The sequence below is a fragment of the Gopherus flavomarginatus genome, chromosome 5 (genome assembly GCF_025201925.1).
Source record: "Gopherus flavomarginatus isolate rGopFla2 chromosome 5, rGopFla2.mat.asm, whole genome shotgun sequence".
Classification (NCBI taxonomy): Eukaryota; Metazoa; Chordata; order Testudines; family Testudinidae; genus Gopherus; species Gopherus flavomarginatus.
The window spans coordinates 120,347,005-120,368,349 of NC_066621.1; the positions used below are offsets into that span (position 1 = coordinate 120,347,005).

General features: G+C 43.6%; 1 protein-coding gene across 25 annotated transcripts in view; it reads left to right on the forward strand.

Annotated features, from left to right (window-relative positions):
• NRXN3 (neurexin 3) overlaps window positions 1-21,345 on the forward strand; it is a 1,481,114-nt gene that overhangs the window by 558,234 nt on the left and 901,535 nt on the right. The window lies entirely within an intron of this gene.

Below are 21,345 nucleotides of genomic sequence, written 5' to 3' on the forward strand. Positions count from 1 at the left end.
GTTTCATGCTAGCTTCTCATGTTCTGAACTCTAAGGTTCAGATCTGAGTAGGACAGTTATGACAGGCCCCCTCAAGGTCAGGGGCGGCTCCGTGTTTTTTGCCACCCCAAGCACAGCAGGCAGGTGGCTTTAAGCCGCATGCCTGCAGGCGATCCGCTGGTCACATGGATTCGGCGGCATGCCTGCAGGAGGTCCACCGGTGCCGGGCCATTGTCGTCCCTGCTGCCAAATTACTGCCGAAGCCGTGGGACCAGCGGACCTCCTGCAGGCACGCCACCAAAAGCTGCCTGCTTGCCCCTTCACATTAACCGGCAGGCTGCCCCCCATGGCTTGCCACTCCAGGCACTGAGCTTTGCCTCCTCCTCCCATCATTGAAGCATCTGAACACCACCTAGTGGTGCAGGGGGAGATTTGGGAGGCTTTTCAGATCACTGATCCTTGGTTCTTCTAGTGAGCCATACAAAGAAGCCTACAAAGGTTTTTGGTTTCAGAGTAGTAGCTGTGTTAGTCTGTATCCGCAAAAAAAATAGGAGTACTTGTGGCACCTTAGAAACTAACAAATTTATTGTAGCATAAGCTTTTGTGGGATACAGCTCACTTCATCGGATGCATGTAGTGGAAAATACAGAAGGAAGATATAGATATATAGATATATATATATATACACACACACACAAGGAACATGAAACAAAGGGTGTTACCATATACATTATAAGCAGGAGAGAAAAATAACTGTTTTTAGTGGTAATGAAAATGGCCCATTTCCAGCACTTGACAAGGAGATATAAGGAACTGTGTGTGGGGGGGAGGGAGATAAGTATGGGAAAATAGTTTTACTTTGTGTAATGGCCCATCCACTCCCAGTCTTTATTCAAACCTAATTTAATGGTTTTTTTGGATGTGTGTGGGTTTTTTCTTTCATGAAATGTTACAGAATGCTTGGAGGTATTTACAGGGGTCTTTGTAGAAGCCAGGGAAGAGGGAAATGGAAGTGCATTGACAGAGCTGTGTCAGAGAGCCCTGAACTGGAAAGTGCTGAAGGTTAGGCTTGAGGTGCATTGGCGCTGCTATGTAGGGGAAGGAAACTTATGTAATATCCTTGCAACACATGTGTTGTATCCCTGACAAATGGTCAGTCCAACTGAAGATAGTAGTTAGTTACTGGTGCCACCTAACAGTTAATGCTTTTGCTCAAGCAATTAAAGTTTGTGCTGTGATGCTGAAAGTTCTGCATTCAGACACTGCTGACAGCCGAGAAAAGGGGGCCTTTGCATGTTTTCAGCCTCTGCCTGTCTGTAACAATGCTGTCATTCTGTGTGTCTATTAACACTAAAAATCAGGTTAACAAGCCATTTAGGTGTCACTGTACCTTTCCAGGATTAAACTCCACATATTAAAGCTTGGCGGTGGCTGCCCAAACACATTTTGCTGATATCCATTCATTTTCCCACTCTGTCCCTCCAAATAGTTCTTCTAATCATCTGTTTAGATAGAGATAAAGGGTGTGTGTCTGTCTCCAGTGGGTCCCTTTTTGTAGTGTCCCAATGTTGGCAATTATTTGTATGCTATAAAGAAGTCCTCCCTCCCTCTGAATTGCTGGGACTGTACTGTTAAGTAGTCAAAATTCTGCTCTGCTTTTGGTCCTGACTTCCAGAGGTGCTAAGCAACCTCAATCCCTATTGACTTCATTAAGAGTTTTGGACACTCAGCACTTCTGAAAAATCAAGAATTTTGCCTTTTGCCCTTCTCCACTGCTAAGGGAAAGTGAATTTTTTAAAAGTTGGGGCCTGGGTCAGGGAGTGGATGAATACCTGTGGGACCTCTCTGGCTAAGAATATTGTATTCTTATTTTCCTGTAGTGAGATTAGCATTATGTGTAACTACAACATGTTGGGCCAAACTCATGGAGTCTCACAGGCCATGGCATTACTCCCTTCCGGTGATTAGACCTGCCTCAGTGAAGAAGAATATGAAGAAATTGATGGAGCACTCTTTCTCAGATGACTTGCACACAATGCCTTGACAGATTAACTGGCTTCAGGAGGCAGGGAGGCTCTCAATTCATTTGCTTCAAATGAACCCAAATTAATGAGTTTAAGATACTGGCTGGTTCTCCATCCTTCACTTACAGACCACAGCTCTCGCAATGGCTGTGCTAACACTAGCCAATTTGTAGCAGTCGTTTGCCACCAGTGCAGCTCCACCAGTTTTAGCAGTGGTGGAAGCAACAGTGCAGATAGGGCTCAAGCATTTTAAACCATCATGTCTTCTAATTTCACTTCTGTGGAGCTGCATTGGGGTGAACAACGGGCTCCAAAGTTTGCTAGTGTAGACAAGGCCTGTGTGTTTACAACTCAAAATCTTTTGGAAGCATGTGAGCTACATACTGGACAGCCAGGAAATACACAGTCATTTTTCAAAACAGAGCTACACTTTAAATTAGGGCTCTCAGACTCAAAAGCTAGATCTATATACTATTAAGAAAAAAGAACAGAAGTACTTGTGGCACCTTAGAGACTAACAAATTTATTTGAGGTTTATTAATTGTGTCTGCACTACAGATATATGTTCAGCCCTAAATAAACTCTTCAAATCTTGTCCCAGCCTCCACTGACTCAGTGTGAAACCTAGATGGATTCTGTAAGAGGGCTCCCTTCACTGGTTGTTCTATAATCCTGAATAAGAATTTGGAAAGGATCTCTCCAGCATTACAACCACACATTGGGGTCAGCTTCCACTGGTAGAAGTGGTGTGGAAAAGCAACAGGCTATAAGGTATATGTTTCTCCAACAGCAAATGTAGAGACAGGGCCAAACCAAAACCCCAGAACTCTGGGAAAGTTCAGATCTTGGTATTTTCATTATTGTGATAAGGTAAATTTAGAAAAGCTTGCAGATGATAAGAAAATGGATCTGGGGTCCTTAGATTCAGGCAGAATTAAGCCACAGGCCAGGCTTTCTCAGTCAAGGACCCTTGGTTATAAAATCCTTCCTGCTGAAGTCTGAGCTGGCTGCTTGCAGGGCAGGCTGCACATCCCCTCTGTTTCAGTTGTCCTGTTCTTAACCATCTGAGGCCCTTTATCTTTGTGTCCTCGTCCATTCGTTTCCCAGCATCTCTTGGTATTATTTAGGATTTTGAGGGTAGGTGAGCCATGTTGCTCACTGTATTTCTGTCTGTGTCAGATTGCTGGATTTGCCGATGGTGTGTTTGATGTGGCTGGTTCTTTAACTGATGGTTATGATTGGAACTTCGGATTTATAGTTCTGTGCTTAGCTGCTGTGTGATAGGTGCCCTGTCAACAGGTTAGATTGTAGCAGTTATGTTGTATTGAACACTATTTCTAAAGACAGAATAATTTCAGCTATCAGCTCAGGTACACAAATCTCACCTTCCCTTGTGGAAAGGGGCTAAACGGCCTCTGTGACACCATCTCCCCTTAGCCCCATGCAGCTCTCCACCACACATTGTGGGGTCTGTGTAGGGGAGTGGCAAGGCTAGGAAAGGAGTAGGCAGGCTGGAGGGATGCATGTTGCCCACATAGAAAATCAAATGTAACAGGAGCTGTAGTGCAGTTCTGCAACGCACCCACCCCTCCATGGTGAGAATCCACTCTTAATGGGGACCCCTGGAGCAGTCATTGACTGTAGGAATTGTCTTTCTGCAGCTCCACTGGCGGCTCACTGCTCCAGCGTGTGTCAGTGAAGAGACCTAGATTCAGTGCAGAGAATAGGAGCTTTTTTTTCCCCTCTCTTCTTTCTGATGGATAAAGACAGCTGAAAGGGTGTTTCTCCTTCCTCTGCTTACTTTTACATATGAACATCAAGTCTTATTTTTCTGGAGATCTCCTTGGATTACTCAGAGAAGCAGATTGGAAGCTGTCTCAGTTCTTAACTAATGGGCCAGGCGTTTTGATTCTTGAGCAGAAAACCTTTTTCTTCCAACTTTTTGTGTTTGAGTAAAATTGTTTGCAACAACAGACAAGAATTTTAAACAGCCTGAATAAAAATCATTCCCTTTCTCAATTGCTCAGGTTTCACTTTTATGGTACCTGTGAGATCATGATCCTGCTAGTTTTCTAGTCTCTCACGGAGTCTTACAGGAGAAACAGGGTAGATGCGATCCGAATTTGTAAAGCTGAAGAAAAGCAGTCTTTTAGGACTTCTTTGTACTTCACAAAGAACTAAAAAAAATAGCACAGGGCCTGTTTTCTTCTGATGTACTGATCATCTACAACGTGAAGGGCAGAAAGAAATCATGGGTTTGAGCTGATGGGTGATGCCACAATATTTGCAGCGTTCTACAGTAGTCTTCACATTCTGAGCTTTCATTTAAAAATGCTGTGGTGAAGCGGTACTTCTGCACTGCTGCTGGAACCACTTCAGCACCACAGCTCCAATGAGAGCATGGCTCCAGTAGGAGATCCCAGTGAGGATTATAGTGGATAGAGCTGGTCTACTTGTCCCTATCCTGCTTCTCCATGGGCTGACCCACACCCCAAACTGCTGTTTACCATGGAGTGTTGAGGAGGTCTCCTCCTGGATCAGAGATCAGTGGTGGGCAGAGGCTGTCGACACCCCAGATGTGGTCCCTAACTCCTGCCCCACTTTCTGCAACAGAACTGCATCAGCTCTGCTGAGTCAGGGCCCTGCACGCTTACAGAAGAGAGAGCATAATTTTGCCCAGAATATGTACATGGGTGCTGAGTGAACTGGCATGGGTCAAAGAACCAACCCAAACCTTTGTCTCACATCAAGATCAAAATTATTACCATTAATTACTTACATAGCGCTATAGAAATGTTCATGTGACCACATCTCCCTCCAGTGGCTAGCCCCAGTGATGATAAAACCTCTTCCTTACATACAAACAGCAATGGGAGTTACTCCTGTAGCTTTAGTGCTGTGTGCTTGTGCTTTTGATGCATAAACACCTCATTTTGATGCCTGCTAATGACTGTGGTGTCTCTATACATGCAGTGACAGATCTCTACCAGCCAAATAAAGACTGAATCCTTACTCTGAAGTGCTTACAGTCTAAGTGAGGGCACGAACAACAGGAGGATATGACACACTTTCAACTTTTGCTCCTGACAGATCAGTCCCACTGATGTTAGCAGCAATGAGAACCCTGGTGTACACCAGCCATAGGCTGTCACCAGTATTTTTACTGTTGTGCCTATTTGACATGATCTCTGCAGGGCTAGATGACCCCAGGCAGAACTCTTTATCAGGAAATCCCCATTGGATCAGCATAGTTATAGATGCTGTGGTCTCCATCTCGAAACAACCCCTCCAATCTCTTGCCATTGATCTAATGAGAGATGGCACAGAGCCACTGAACAGCCTCAGTCACCCATACCCCCATCACAGAGCTGAAGCAGTACTAGTGAATTTTGCCCTCTGTGAATAACTTTTAAGAAATGCCTGGTTGATCTCAGAAAGTGATGTTGCTATTGTCTTTTCACTGAACTTGGAGATGGATTTCTCTCAAATCTATAACTCCGGAGCAGCCCCAAGATAGTAACAAATCCCTACAGTACTCTACAGCAGTATTTTGGGTGAGTCACTTATCCATCTTTATCTCAGCTTCTCTGACTGTAAAGTGTGGATAATAATAGTCACTTGCTTCCCAGGAAAATTTGGTAGTTTGCATTAATGAATGTCTTTAAAGCATCTAAGATCTTTAGACTGAAGGTGCTACAGAGTGAAAGTATTAAAAACTCATTTCTTGCCCAAAACATTGTAATAATAAATGCTGTTGTAAGATACAGTGTTTTAGGAAACACTCAGGGCCAGAATCTCTACAGGCATAACTCTTTTGACTTCAGTGGAATTATGCCAGGAGACTTAGCTCCTGTATGTATGTCAGTAAAATTTTTGCAAAATTCAGTATTGATCACATATATTCAGCAATGCATGTGCAATAGTGTGTGTAGTTATTTGGATACAATAGCATCTGTTCCTTGATGAATACAACAATTGCAATCAGTAACACAAAACATAGCAAATATAAACTGAATTTAACATCAGTGCGAAGAAACATAAAATGGGAAGGAAAAGCTGGGAATATTTATGAAGATTAAAGTAGTATGCAATATTCTGCTCATAAATGAGCAAAAGAATTGCTTCATGTTTGAAAGATGGACTAATGGTTTACTGTTTTTCCAAGAATTACATATATTTACAAATATTTCCGGTAGGAAAACATTGACAACAATACGTGTATATAACATATCATTGAGCAGTATGACAAATTATAGATCCACTCTTAAAAAAAGACTTAGTCCCAAGCACCTTGTTTACAACCTTGAATAGGCCCATTAACATTAATTGGATTGCTCATGATTGTAAGCATTATGCATGGAAGCAAAACTATGCAGGATTGGGACCAATGTTATATGCTTAACATCCAGTAATTTTGGGTAGAGGAAAAATTATTTTCAGTAGATACATTTATTTACAGAATCTAGCAAAAGTTTTTGTTTTTTTTAAATACATGCAAGAATAAAAAAGGAATCTGAGCCAGGTGTGTAAGAATATCAGTAAGATAAATCTCTGTAAGAACCAACACTTCCGTATATGCCATGGCAAACTACAATTATGTAGAACTCTAAACAGTAATCACACCCATAAATAAAGTAGGTTTCTTTTACTTATATTGAAAATTGGAGATGCTAATCCCCATGTCCTTGCAGCAGTGAAATCTGCAGCAAAACCTATTTGTTAATCGCTCCATGTTAGGGACAACGGAGCCTTAAATTAAAACTCTAGCTCTTCACTACACTCACCAGATGAACGTAGGACTTTGCACTCTAAAGAAAAGGTCTATCCAAACTGTCCACATGCTTTTCTTCTTCTCTTCAGGGAGCCTTGTAGCATGTGCTTCCTGTTGGTCTCCTGGGCAACTAGCATGAAGCCGACAGGACATTCTCTGGCATATGCCCATTAAACATCGCATAACATTAATTCTCATTTTGTAATTTGTTTAGATGGCACAAAGATTTATTTCTTTAAGTGTTTTGAAATAGGCTCAGTAATTATTGCACACATTTTTGTATTATTGACTTAATTACTGTGGTGTATTTTGTAGCATCTTAACTTTATCTTACATCTCATTCATAAAATCACATCTGAAATTGTTTTACCGATTGTAATACCACCACCATGATGTGGGTGTGATCCTGCTACTTACTAAAGCAAAAGGCAAAGCTCCTATCAAACTCCAAAGGAGCGGGCCTAATAGTGGTAGGAAAAGACATTAAGGTGCATGCTAGTCAAAGGAATAAAAATGTATTTCCAGATGAGACTTGAAAATAAATGGCATGTTAGCTAGGTGAAAAGCTGCAGGAAAGTGCTGCAGAGGAGAAGGCTCTTGCACCAACAGTGACCAGATGTGAGGTGGAAGAGAGGAGGCTAGTGTTAAATAAGTAAAAGTAGCTGTCAGGGGAGGAGAAAAAGAGAGGCTGCACCTGGAGGAAGTCAATTTAAATATTTTAAATGCAGAGAGATCCATTTTTAACTACATCCTGAAATGAAGGGGGAGGCAGTGGAAGTATTGGAGGATGGGAGAGTCACATGGTCATTAGTATAGAATACTGTAGTATTTTTAAAATAAACGGTTGGAAGGAAAAAATGTAGATACTGCATTTCTGAACTGTATATGCCCCTCATGGCCGGAGAGGAGAGGCTGGCTTCCAAATTCACTTGGGGCTGTCTCAACCTGTTTGTCTTGGAGCTCTCCCATATCTTGAGAACAATTGTTCTGTGCCCTTCTGTAAATAACCCCAAACAATGGCAATGCTCTGGCAGCCGCTGCTTTGATCTGAACACACAAAAGCCAAGTCAGAAGGCAGTGGCTTTGGAATATAAAAGAGCAAATTATACGCAAAATCACAGTGGGTTATTATGGGTTTTTTTCTTTTTTGGGTAAAGGAGAGGACTGTTGTTTTTCTTTAACGTCTGAATTCTTGGAGAGCTTTACTCGTTAGAATTCTCCAACTGTGGTTGCTTAGTGCTCCTTCTCACTGTGTATGTTTTGTTTGTATGCACTGAGCGTATCTGTCAATAGATTTATCAGCCTTAATGGTGCTGTGTGTTTGTGTATCTCTTCCAAATCTATCTATCTAGTGTGTCAGTCATTCACTTGGTCTCTTAGGCTGTCTAATCTTTTTATCATTGTATTGATCTTTACATCCCAGGGGTACCCAGGAGAGAGAGAGAGACAGCTCAAACTGCTCTATAAATAGCAAGAGCAAGCTGACTGTATTTACACATGCTGCCTTTTCAAGGCAAGATTAAGAACTTTGTTACTCATCTTGGCTAAAACATCTGGGCCAAATCCTACTCATGTTGAAGCTATGGACCAAAATCCCAACTGACTTCAGAGGGAGTTGCAGCAGGCTCAGCTGCTCTCAGGGACGGTGCAGCATCTTTGTGTGGTGATTTGGAAATGAAAGGCTTAATACCAGGAAGATTCCCACTCATGACATGAACCAGTAGGAGCTCATCAGACCAGGAAGAATTGCTTTTCTTTCTTAATTCTTCCTGGGAGTTAATTGTCCTTTTTTACATGGGGTGGGGGGAGGGGGGAGAGTGGGAGGAAATCCTGCATATATTTTCCACCCATGGGCTGTTCTGTCCATTAGTTTGTTTTGATTCCAATATATTGCAGCGACCTGTCACATCTGCATTATCTTTTATCTCCCGTGTGACTCTTTGCTGTCAGGTGCTGTGTAATGATCCACAAGCTCTAACACACTGCATTTATACAGCACCTTCTAACTGAAGTAGTTTCACAGACATTCTCTTCCAAATACATAGAACTCATGGCCTGATCACCCTTTTTCCCAGAAAAGCTCATAGGAGGAGGTGTAAGCTGGCAGATTGACTATTCAGAAGTAAAACAGCAGTAACCAGTAGAATTTTTCAGCAGGTGCAAATCTTTATCAGCATACATCAAAACAAAAAGATTCCCAACATAGGACTGAACTGGCATTGCCAGTTGAGCCTTGCCTTCCCCCAGGTGTTCCCCTTCTTCTGTCTCTTCCACAGTCCTTATAGCTCTTTACCTGAGTATCTGTGCTGTTGGAAAGGAAAATGAAGCTGAAGTTGTGTTTAGGGACCTGGCAGCACCTCTACAGCTCATCGTATACCTCTCTTCCAAAAGCATAGCCAACAGCGTACATGGCAGGAACCCCTCCCCCATGAGAAAGGAAGTCATCATTGACCTATGGTGCATCATGAATGACCAGACACCAGTGGATGATCTTGGCATTGGTAACCTTGGCCTGCAGGCAGTTAATAGGGGTATGATCAGTAGCCAGAATGAGAGTGACTCTAAGGATGGGATAGTGCAGTGACTGTCACCAATTTCATAGTGAGACACTGCTTTTCCATCACAGCAATTTTTCTTCCAGGGAAAGAGATCACTACTTAAATAGATCTCAGGATATACCACACCAAGACAAGACTGAGAGAGAACTGCCCCAAGTCCCATATCAGAGGCATCTGCTTTCAGAATAAAATCTTTGGAGAAGGCAAGATAGCACAGTTCAGGTCTAGTGCACAGGATCTTTTTGATCTCCCCAAAGGTACCTGTGCATGCTGGTATCCAATGTACTTTCCTGGGATCTTTGCTTTTCATGAGATCATACAAAAGAATTATCATGGTGGAAAAGCTAGGCTCCAACCATCAGTTGTAAGCAACAAACCCTAAGAAGGATTTCACTTGTTTCTTCATAGTAGGGACCAGACATTCCAGCCCTCCTCTTTCTGACCAGTGGTTTAATTTGTCCATTCCTTAGGGTGCACCCACAAAACATCTTTTTTGTTTCCTTACAGCTAATGCTACATCTGGCTGTCTTAGCAGTGAGACGAGTATCCTTAAGGAAATGGAAAACTACTATGACTCCCTTGAGGTGCTGAGTCCGTGTGGTGGAATAAAGTCCATTGTTAAGTGGAATAAAGTCCACTGTGGCCTACTGCTGTTGTAGTGGAAGTACAGTAGCCTTGAGGCACTGGGACATTGTTGGTCCACCATGCAGACCAATGGGGAGAGTGTGGAAATAGTACAGGTCATAGGGAGTTTCAAATTTTGCTTTTGTCCTTTGGACTTGGATGATAAAGGCTTTTGTCCATAGATGTTTATGGACCTAGAGTTGCTGTGGACTTGGTTTTACCTAGTGTGTCTAGAATCTCATCCACTCAGAACACTGGGTGTAGAGGTCAAATTTTTAGATTGTGTTGACTTGCCTGTGTTCCCATCTTATGTTTCTTCTTGAGTAATTGTACTACACCATTCACGCAATTACTCCTCTGTTGCCTCTCGATCTAATGCACTTTCCAGATCTCATTTTACCACCTCCTGCATCTTTCTGGGATACAGAACTACCCTTTCTTCACACTGGTATCTGGTTTGTTATGGATGCTTTGGAAGGGTTTCAAGGACACAGGAATATTAGTCTTAGTGCCTGCTAGCTGGGGACCTATATCTAGATCCTGCTCAGCAGGATGAATACAAAACAGGTGTGTCATAACCTATTCCCAGATTTGGACCTTAGCGTCCAAAATATGGGGGTTAGCATGAAAACCTCCAAGCTTAGTTACCAGCTGGGACCTGGTAAAGCTGCCACCACCCAAAAAATTAGAGTGTTTTGGGGCACTCTGGTCCCCCCAAAAACCTTCCCTGGGGACCCCAAGACCCAAATTCCTTGAGTCTCACAACAAAGGGGAATAAACCATTTCCCCCCCTTCTCCCTTCCAGATGTTCCCTCCCTGGGTTCCTGGAGAGATACACAGAAGCAAGCTCCGTGAATCTAAACAGAGGGACACCACCCTCCCTGTTTCCAGTCCTGGAAACACAAGTACTTCCCTCTTCACCCAGAGGGAATGCAAAGTCAGGCTAGTAAATCTAACACACACAGATTTCCCCCTGACTTCTTCCTTCCTCCAATTCCCTGGTGAGCTACAGACTCAATTCCCTGGAGTTTCCCACCAAAGAAAAACTCCAACAGGTCTTAAAAGAAAGCTTTATATAAAAAGAAAGAAAAAATACATAAAAATGGTCTCTCTGTATTAAGGTGACAAATACAGGGTCAATTGCTTAAAAGAAATATGAATAAACAGCCTTATCCACAAAGAATACAATATAACACATTCCAGCAACTACACACATGAAAATACAAAAAAAACCAAACCTATCTTTGTACTTACAACTTGGAAACAGAAGATTAGAAAAGCAAGAGACAGAAATCCTCTCATAGCCGAGATAGAGTACAGGCAGAAGACAAAGGACTCAGACACAAACTTCCCTCCACCCAGATTTGAAAAAATCTTGTTTCCTGATTGGTCCTCTGGTCAGGTGTTTCAGGTTACTCCTTTCCAGGTGAAAGAGACATTAACCCTTAGCTATCTGTTTATGACAAGGTGCTCTACCTCCTTACCTATCATGCACCTGGCAGGGTGCATGCACACTGTAGACAGCCCAAATGCATTTTTCCTGAAGTTTGCCCTTATTGGTAACTCAGACAATAATGAACAATAACCCTAAATCTCCTTTCCAAATTTGACTTCATGACCTCCTGTCTCAGCCCCTAGTCCTCTCTCTGTCTGAAAGAGGCTCCAACTGCCTTTATATTCTGGTTGTTATTAACAAGTTCCACCAGCCAACATTAACCAACAGTAATTACGCTACATGTTTATGCAAGATTCTAGCACTTGAGTTTTGTGTAACTCAACAGATGAGCCCTGCTTTCTCATGAAACTACTGCCTTGGTACACATTAGTCCCTCTGCTCCTCCAGAATGTTAGTAAATGTGTGTGGCATACCTGAACACCCTGCCTTCTCCTTATTAAAAATATCTCAGAGCCCATATCCCACTCACCTCTATTTCGGAAGGGCCTTGCCATTTTGGAAATAGTTTGCTCTGTGCTTAGTAACAATAGCAAGGTTATATCTACTGGAGCTTCATGTTTTTATTATTATGTCTCTCTTAAGAATTCTCTACTGCCTGCAGGTTTTCATTGGCAAAGCCCCTACCCATTCTCAATGTTCCTGTAAACTGAGGACATGCTGAATCATATCTCTAGTATGAGTCAGCAAAGGATCCTGTATGCTGTTCAAATAGAGCCAGATTTTCAAAAATGGTGCCTAATTTGGGGTACCCAAGTTTAGACACCTACAGCCTGGTGTTCAGAGCTGCTGAACACCCACATCTCTGATTGAAGAGCAGGATAGCTGCATGTGCTCAGCATCACTGCAAAAGCAGGCCTACATTACTGAAAATGTTGATTCTTTGTTTGGCTGCAGTACAGAATAGTTTGGCTTTTTATTTTTAGTTGATGTATCATTTCATTGCTGATGTAAATGAAAGATTGGAAGGTTGCAATTTAAATATTTAATGTCAGAATAGAACAAGAGGTCAGTTTCCTGCTAAGAATAAATATTTTCTGTACAAAGGATTTGAAGCAGCAGTGGCATTCCACCCTGTGGGCTGCTTTTCAGTGCTCATAGCAATAGGCAGATGCTGAGTGACATCACCATTCAGTGTTTACTAGGTTCTAGGATATCAGAAATTGTCACCAGGGTGAGCTGGTGTAACTAATAGGGAGATGGTGATAGACTGTTGACTGGGACTTGGGTGTTGCGACTTTTTCTACTGACTTGCTTCATGACATTGGGCTTGCAACTTCACCTCCCTTTGTTGCAGTTCATGGGGGTAATAGCACTCACTGACCATAGTGTAGATGTTTCCTACAACAACAGAAAGGGGTTTTCTGTTGCTTTTGGAACACCACCTTCCTGGAAGCATTATTCCGTCAGCCTAGCTGCGTCTACACGGGGTTTAGGGTGGCATAGTTGTGGTGCTCGGTGGTATGAATTTGTCACACCCCTGAGCACAGCAGCTATGTCAGCCTAACTTTTAACTGTAGACCAGGTCACTTTGTGTTTGTAAAACACTTTGAGATCCTTCAGTGAAGGACCAGTAGAAGTGCAAAGGATTATCAATGACATTGTATTGTCCTGGTTGGCTCTCCACACCAGGAGGAGGATGAAGCAAGCCCATGGCTTTAATCTCTGAGGAGTCAGTACTGTGAAGTTCAGAATCACAAAATTCAAGGGAATTATTTCACATTCTTCGACAGAGGAAGCACGTGTCAGAGCAGGGCCTCCAAGAATCGACCTGTATAATTCCTTTTAACTAACTCCAACCACCAACACCAAACCTCATCACTTCCCCCTGGAGACAGTCAGTGCTACTCCCCTGGCTCTGCTGGTCAGCAGTGTCTGAAATCCCCAATTTCCTGGAGTTTGGCTTTTCTGGTAATTGTCTAGGTTCTTACCTGATTCCCATCTTATATTTTAAGAGTGGACCTTCTGCATCACACAGGCCAGAGAATCTCACCCACTCATTTCTGCATCAAGACCTGTGTGAACTAAAGCATGTCTTTTAGAAATACCTCAAATCTGAATGCCTCACAGAGATTGCTGCATTTGCCCTTACAATACCCATGCTAGGTAAGAAAGCATTAGCATCCTTCTCCCCCCTCTTTTTTTAAACTAAGGGAAATTGTGACTTGTCTAGGATCACACAGGAAGTCTGAGTCAGAGCCACAAATTGAACCCCCAACTCCTCAGTCCTAATCCAGTACCTTAACCACAAAGCTGTCCTTCCTTTCTGAACAATACTAATCTGACCTTATCCAAGCTTGGCAGTTCCTGTAACTGGTCCCTGCTCTCTCCTAGTTCCCTAATTTGCTCTGCACCCCTTTATGTCCTGGATGCCGGTATTAGTCAGCAATAATTATCCTGAATCTTAGTTCAGGTTTTAGCAGCTGAGCTTGTGAGACTTAGCAGAGATGCTCTGAATTCCTCTACAGCAGGGGTCGGCAACCTCTGGCATGCGGCTCGCCAGGGTAAGCACCCTGGTGGACCAGGCCAGTTTGTTTACCTGCCACATCGGCAGGTTCAGCTGATTGTGGCTCCCACTGGTCACGGTTCACCGTCCCAGGCCAATGGTGGTGGTGGTAAGCTGCGACCAGCACATCCCTCACCCGCGCCGCTTCCCGCTGCCCCCGTTGGCCTGGGATGGTGAACCGCGGCCAGCGGGAGCCGCGGTTGGCTGAACCTGCCGATGCAGCAGGTAAACAAACTGGCCTGGTCCGCCAGAGTGCTTACCCTGGCGAGCTGCATGCCAGAGGTTGCCGACCCCTGCTCTACAGAGTCTCTGGCTGCTAGAAGCTGACATCTTCATCTTAGCACTAGTTTTAATTAGTAGTATTGTATTTGTGGTGTTTTGATTGAATGTTAGTGCTGCCTTAAAATGAAGGAGGAACTGATAACACTGTATAAGACAGTGGTGGACAACCCACGGCCCATTAGGGTAATCCGCTGGTGGGCCTCAAGATAGTTTGTTTACATTGACTATCTGCAGGCATGGCCGCCTGCAGCACCCAAGGGCCGCGGTTCGCCGTTCCCAGCCAATGGGAGCTGCGAGAAGTGGCATGGGCCGCAGGAATGTGCTGACAATCGCTTCCCGCAGCTCCCATTGGCCAGGAATGGTGAACCATAGCTCCTGGGAGTTGCAGGCGGCGTGCCTGTGAGTAGTCAGTGTAAACAAACTGTCTTGTGGCCTGCCAGTGGATTACCCTGACGGGTCACAGGTTGCCCATCACTGGTCTGAGACCAGGCATCTTGTGGGTGAGTTTGTGAGCAAGCAGTGTATGATATCCCCCTATGCTGCACTGCCAGGGTACTAAAACTCTCATCTATTGTACCTCTTTCACCTTGCCCCAGTTTCGCAACTGAGAGCATCCAGAGAACTCCAACAACACATTCCATTCCTGATCCACAACTTGCAGTCCTAAGACCCTCTCTTGGTTCCAGTCATAAGCCTTTTCTGGGTGGAGACTGTCAGCTCAGCCATATCATTTGATGGTCTGTGCTTGACCTGTATGGCCTAGAGGTACTTAGCTGAGCCTTTGAAATTTATTTACCCCATGCCTTTAATAATAATACTTCACATTTATCTAAAATGTGATGTTGCCAGCATGCTGAAAAGACTTTAAAGCCAAAGCTTCCTGATGCTGATCTATTGACCCACAGCGCCACCTAGCCTCTGCTTTTATATTTGGAATGTAAATATTTAACCAAAGTGCTGTTTTGCAACCAGATACTAAGAAGACATGGACAAGTTACAAACTTTAGAACCACCTCCGGACTTCCCCAAATTCAACATGAGGGGGTGGAGGCAGAGGGGCTTTGGCTCTGTTCTGAGCTCCTGGCTGGAGTTAAAAGAGCCCAAACTAATGATTACTGCTGAGAAAATAAGGCTAATCATATCTGTGGCTGAGTCTGTGATAATTGCTGCTGGTCTAAAGACAGCTTGCTATGTTGCCAGTAGTGTTCATTTTACATTGGTCCCAGCTCTGAGGGAGTCCCTGCAAAGTGTGTCAGTATAAGTGGAACTTTTGGTGGTGTTAGAGGTGTGTTGTCAGATGCTACTGGTGTGGTGCTCTGCTTTCTCCTTGTTGGTATCACTCGGCTGCGTGCATGTGTTCCCTCTTGTGCTGCCCCAGCTCTGCAGATAGCTGACACAGCAGACCCGAAGAGAACCCCCAATGACCACAAAGTCTAGTAAGGTACAAAGGCACGTCGGCCAGGTTTATTGTGATCTCGGACACAATTGCAGTTCCCCGTAGATTACTTAGTCTACCGGGTATACTACGAGAAAGTGCCTCTTGGCAATGAACCCGGCTCAGTCAGTGGCGGGACTTTCCACTGCCCCCTAGGCCGGACAAAGACATCGCCCCAAGGATGCATTCTTATACACAGGTACAAACAAGTTACACATCACTCCTGACGTATTGAGGTACAACCTCTCTACGTAGTAAGGTGCCGCCTTTCACCTTGTACATGTTGGTTTGAACAAAGCAACTCTATCCATCATATTACCCTTTTGCCCCTGTCATTGAGATGGGTCAGTCTGTTCCTTGTTATCTGTGTGGAATGTGCAAGTATGTGAATGTTCTGATTTCTAGTGTTCAGTACCTTTTAGGTACATATCATCTTGCAGCATCAGCCCTCTCCTTGCCAGCTTCTGTGAGCAGGGCCTGCCTCTGGCTCAGAGCTTCACTTTGCTTTATGTTAGCGAAGTCTTGGCCATTATTTTAGTTCAGGCCTCAGGTCTCATACTGGGCCTTTATCAGGGCCTTCACTTACTACATTTGGTACTGCTGTTTCTTGTCAGTAGAGAGTTAGGCAGCTTTATTTTTTCTTACATTAAGTCTTGTGGCTATGTTTGAGTGAGTTGGTCTCTCTAATTGTGTGTTATTAAATAAACCTTTGCAGAAATTTCCCTAATAATACAAAAAGTGGGTAAGTGTCACTATACCGTGTATACTCCTGGGAGGGCTGGGATAGAACTGTATAACACAGAGGGGAAGTGAGTTGGGGGGGAGGTAATATCTTTTTTTGGGCTACCTTCCGTTGGTGAAAGAGACAACTTTTGAGCTCCTTGGAGTTTTTCTTCACAGGGAAAGTGACTTGCCCAGGGTAACAAAGTAGGCCAGTGGTAGAAGTGGGAGTAGAACCAAGCCACCTGACTAGTCCTTTGCTCTAAGCACTAGTCCCTCCATGCTGCCTTTTCCTGTCACACAATACTGAGGATCTGTTGATAACCCAAGATGCTTGATGGGCAATGTGTGTTCTAGCAGGAAGCTTTTGATTTTTGATATTTTTTCCCCAAAATCATGTAAAATCACTCTCTGGGGTGTTATTCCTCTTCTGTTCAGAGTGCTCTAGGCCCCCTAGTTCTTCCCCAATGAATCTCATCAGTGCTGTCCACTCTACCTGATGTGGCAGTTTTACTCAGCAAGAGAACAGTGTCACTGAGTCCGTTAGAACAGTGGTTTTCAACCTTTTTGGGCTCATGATCCATTTGTAAATGTTTATGGCCTGTCGCGACCCAGTGAATAGTCTGGGGATTAAGTTCCTGGGGTGTTTCAGTCAGGTCCTCCCTGCTGAGGGGGTTGGGTCCTGCCCAGCATTCACCCCACAGTGTCAACTCCTGTGCTGTGGAGCTGGCTCAGCTTGGCTCTCCACTTTGGGAGTTGCAACCTCTGGGACTGCCATGCTGCTCGGGTTTGGCCCCGCACCCCTGACTAGACCAAATTTGTGAGAGTGGAGTTATGACCCTGGCTACATGGGGTTGCAATGCCACTCACTCAAGTTTGGCCTACCCGGACTCCCATCATCATGCTGGCTGGGCCAAACCTGAGTGGCACCGGGACTCCAGAGGTTTCAATGCCTGGAACAGGGAGGCAAGCCTGGCCAGCCCTGTGGGACAGGAACTGCCATGCGACCCTTTAAAACATTCTGGTGACCCAGTTTTGGGTCCAACCCACAGTTCGAGAAACACTAAGTTAGAAGAACCTAATTACCTGGGACTTGCTTGCATGTTGCAAAGCTCCATGCCTCCTTTTCCCAACACTGAACCTGTGTAAGAGCTCTCCTCAAGGTCCTACCTTCCAAGGATCACTCAGTTGAGGAGACACTTATGTATTTTCCTTGTTCTTATTGCAACCGCTGAGCATAAGGCAAGGCAGCCTTGACTTTTTCCTCACTATGCCCCTCCATGCTACACAGTGGGACAGGGAAGTGGACAGGAAAGACTGAGACAACATGAGAGGGGCTCCTATTTGCCCACTAGCCTTCATGTCCTGAGTAGCATCAGCACATTCTCCCTTCCTCTTCTCTAGGAGGGAGTTGTTTAGTAGAGTGTAGATTTGTGAATGGGGGTAAAAGCGGTGTAGGCCAAGGACAAAGAGGGGCGATAGAAGAAGGGAGGATCAGGAGAGAAGTTGGAGTGTTTGGGGAGCAGAACACATCATTGTCACTCCTCAAATAGAAATATTTCTTACACAATGCTGATGGAACTCTCTGCAGTGAAAGACTGAGGCAAGAACTTAGCACAATTTAAAAAAGAAATAGACGTTTAGCTGAACAATAAAATATTTGCAGTTATAATAGGTAGGATACAGATATGACTGATGAGGATTTGCAATAAACTGCCTCTAAGGGTGTCTTTTGCAATAATTGCCCTCTCCAGATTTTGTTAATCTTTCTCCAAAGCAGCTGATGCTGGCCACTGTTGGAGACAGGATGCTGCACTAGAGGGATCTTGGGTCTGATCTGTGTGGCAGCTCTCATGGCCTTGCAAGGAGACACAGAGAACCTGGGAGCTCTGAATGGTGCCTACAAATACTAACCCCAAATGTTCAAAAATCATGAGGCAGACCTTTAAAAATCATAAAATTGATGTAAATATGAGACATAATACAAAATCCATTTTTTGCCAGTCTTGATTTTTTTCACCTCTAAGGAGAAGAAGCCTCCCTCCCCCAACTTGTGTGTGATCATCTTAAGTTCAGATTTCATTCTTAAATATAAAAAGACACAAATGTAGACCTCCCTGTTTGCTACTCAGAGGGGACTCTGCATAGCCTTTCCTAATGCCTGGTGGGTGGGGAGCTGTCATTCTAAGCCAGTGTTGCCAACTCCTGACTCATGTGCATGTGGCCCCTCTCTGGATATACAGGCAAAATCTCCCACAAGTTGCTGTGTCAAACACGTGCTACAATAAAAGTGCCACATCTTGTTCTTTAAAAAACAGCTCCCAGGAACCAAAATACAAATATTAACATCTAAATTTGCTTCTAAATGCAGTGTTTTGCAAGAAAGCATCTTTCTAGCAATTATGTCAGGTCCCTTCATTAACATATCTACTTGTATATTTCTTCCCCACCCCCACCCCATGCTGGGTTATCAGGAGGGTTTGAGCTCAGTGCTCATAGTCTTAACACAGACCTCTTCCGTTTCAACTGTAGGAATCACTGATGGGGATGGAAGCATAATGGTATCCTCTATGTGAACCGGTGCACAGAGGAAGACACAACATACACTTTGTCTGTTACATAACTGTGAGACAGCAGTGAGATACTGGGCATCGGGATTCCTGGGATCTTTTTATGGTAGCAGAGTGTTGTCTGTTGGTGATAGACTGCATAGCCAAATATAACAATACTAGAGTTTGGGTTATCTGCAGGGAATGAACCTGATGTGTCTGGTTAGGAAAGCATGAGCAACTGAGCTCAAGAAAAAGGTCTCTTAGAATGGATGTGATCATAAAACCACCATATATGTGTTACATCACTCAGGGTACAATCTGGACCACTGAACAGCTGCATCCCCTTAAATCTCTACCATGCAGTGCTTTTTACACCGTGCTGCTGCCAGAACATCCATTACTGGCCTGCTCGCACCACCTTCAGCATGCAAATCCACTCCCAGCTAAATACATGAGCACTCTGACCAGTCATGCCTGAATTAAACTGCAGGGCGACAGACACAAATTCTTAGTCCCAGTCTTGTTCTCCCAGAAATGTGTGCCTTGTACTGTCCAGCACACTACTGAACAATGCAAACTCACAGAAAGTTTTATCATTTCATCAAAGGAAAATGAGATGTAAACCAGCCTTATTATCCTAAATGGAGTTTCCCACACACTCTAATCCAAACACACTGGTTAAGAATAAAACAATAAGATGAATTTGTTAACTACAGAAAGATAGATTTTAAGTGCTTACAAGTGATGCATAAAAGTCACAAAAGAAAATAAAAGAGTAATACACAAGCTAATATATAATTTAAAAAGCTAAGTGAATGTAAAAGCAAAGATTTTGTCTCAATATACATTGTTTAAATTTCACAGGCTTGGGCTCCTTTCAGCTTGGGACCCATTCCCCTTAGTTCAGTTCTTTGAGGGTCATTAATGTCATGAGCAAAGAGATGGGAGGAGGAGAGGTGAATTGGATGCCACTGTCCCTCATTCTTATATCATCCTCCCCTTTTTGAGGATTAGGCCCTGCTGGGATGCAGGTGACAGGCAGTCTCTTGTGGACATGAGGGTTGAATCGTACCTGTGATGAAACATAAATTTCTTATTTACTCCTTCCCATTGCTGGAGAATGGCTGCTTAAATAAGTGATAGCCCACTTGACTTTGTTGATATTGGCTGGGGTGCCAGTGTGTCTTTGTCTCCGAAAAACTGATTTGAGCCTGCCTTTCTAACTCTGGAACATGTGACAGCAATGTTATACAGTAGAAACATATAACCTTACATACAATGGTGATACACATTTTACCAGGACAATAATATTCAGTAGTTTATGAGTTTTCAAATGATACCTCACAAAACATACTTTATACAAAATTTATCATAGTCTTGTAAAAGTGGTGACCATAATAGTATAGATCATCACAATATGGTGTAGCCGCTAGTGGGTGACACAGAGCACACTGTTAGTGTAGGTTAACAAGCACATAATCTGTCATGTTCCTTCTGAAAGGCAAGGTGGCTGAGTAAATGAAATTTAGGTCTGTTATATTAGAGAACTGGGACCTATTCCTGGTGAAAGAAAAAAACAATATATAACAAATGAGCACTATACAAAATCAGTGCACCCCTATTAAGTGGATTAAAATTCAGTAACTGATAGATCTCAAAACTTAATTGTAAATGGGGAATTGACATGAGTGGATGTGTTTTGAGTGGGACCATCATGGCTGTTTTCTCAGCCTAATGCTATTCAATAATTTTATCAGTGATCTGGAAGAAAATATAAAATAATTGCTGGTTAAAAATTATGGATCACTACGATGGGATCCCTGGGGTACAACCTGGAACTATGGGACCACTGTTCCCCCTTAACTCTCCAGCCCAGGCTATCTCTTACAATGCTATGCCAATGGCAAGCAGCAGATCCCTCCAGGCACTGTGATCATTCAGCCATCACGATGTGGAGACCCACACCTAACTAAATTGCATGAAGGCTCTCTAAACCACTCATGAATTATATACAGAGAAAGGCACCAGCAAGTCACCTCAGCCTCCAGCCTTGCACCCCAGAAATATGCCATCTTACACTGCTCAAGACTCCCCTGGACAGTGCAAGCTTGTTAATTAGTTTGCCACTCCAACAAATGGTACTGAATGTGCAACAGCCCTTGTTAACCTGAGCTGAAATTCTCCAAGCACTTCAACCAAAAGCACACTGTTTTAGATAAGACATAAAACAGATTTATTAACCACAGAAAGATTGATTATACGTGATAGGCACAGAGATCAAAGCTGGTTGCATAAGAAATAAAAATAAAATCATGGACTAAATTCTACAGGCTAAGCAAGATTTTAATCAAGGAATTTCTCACCCTGATAGATATTACAGGCAGCTCACAGTTCTTAATACACAGGCTGTCTTTCCTTCTCAGCCTGGAACCAATCTCCCC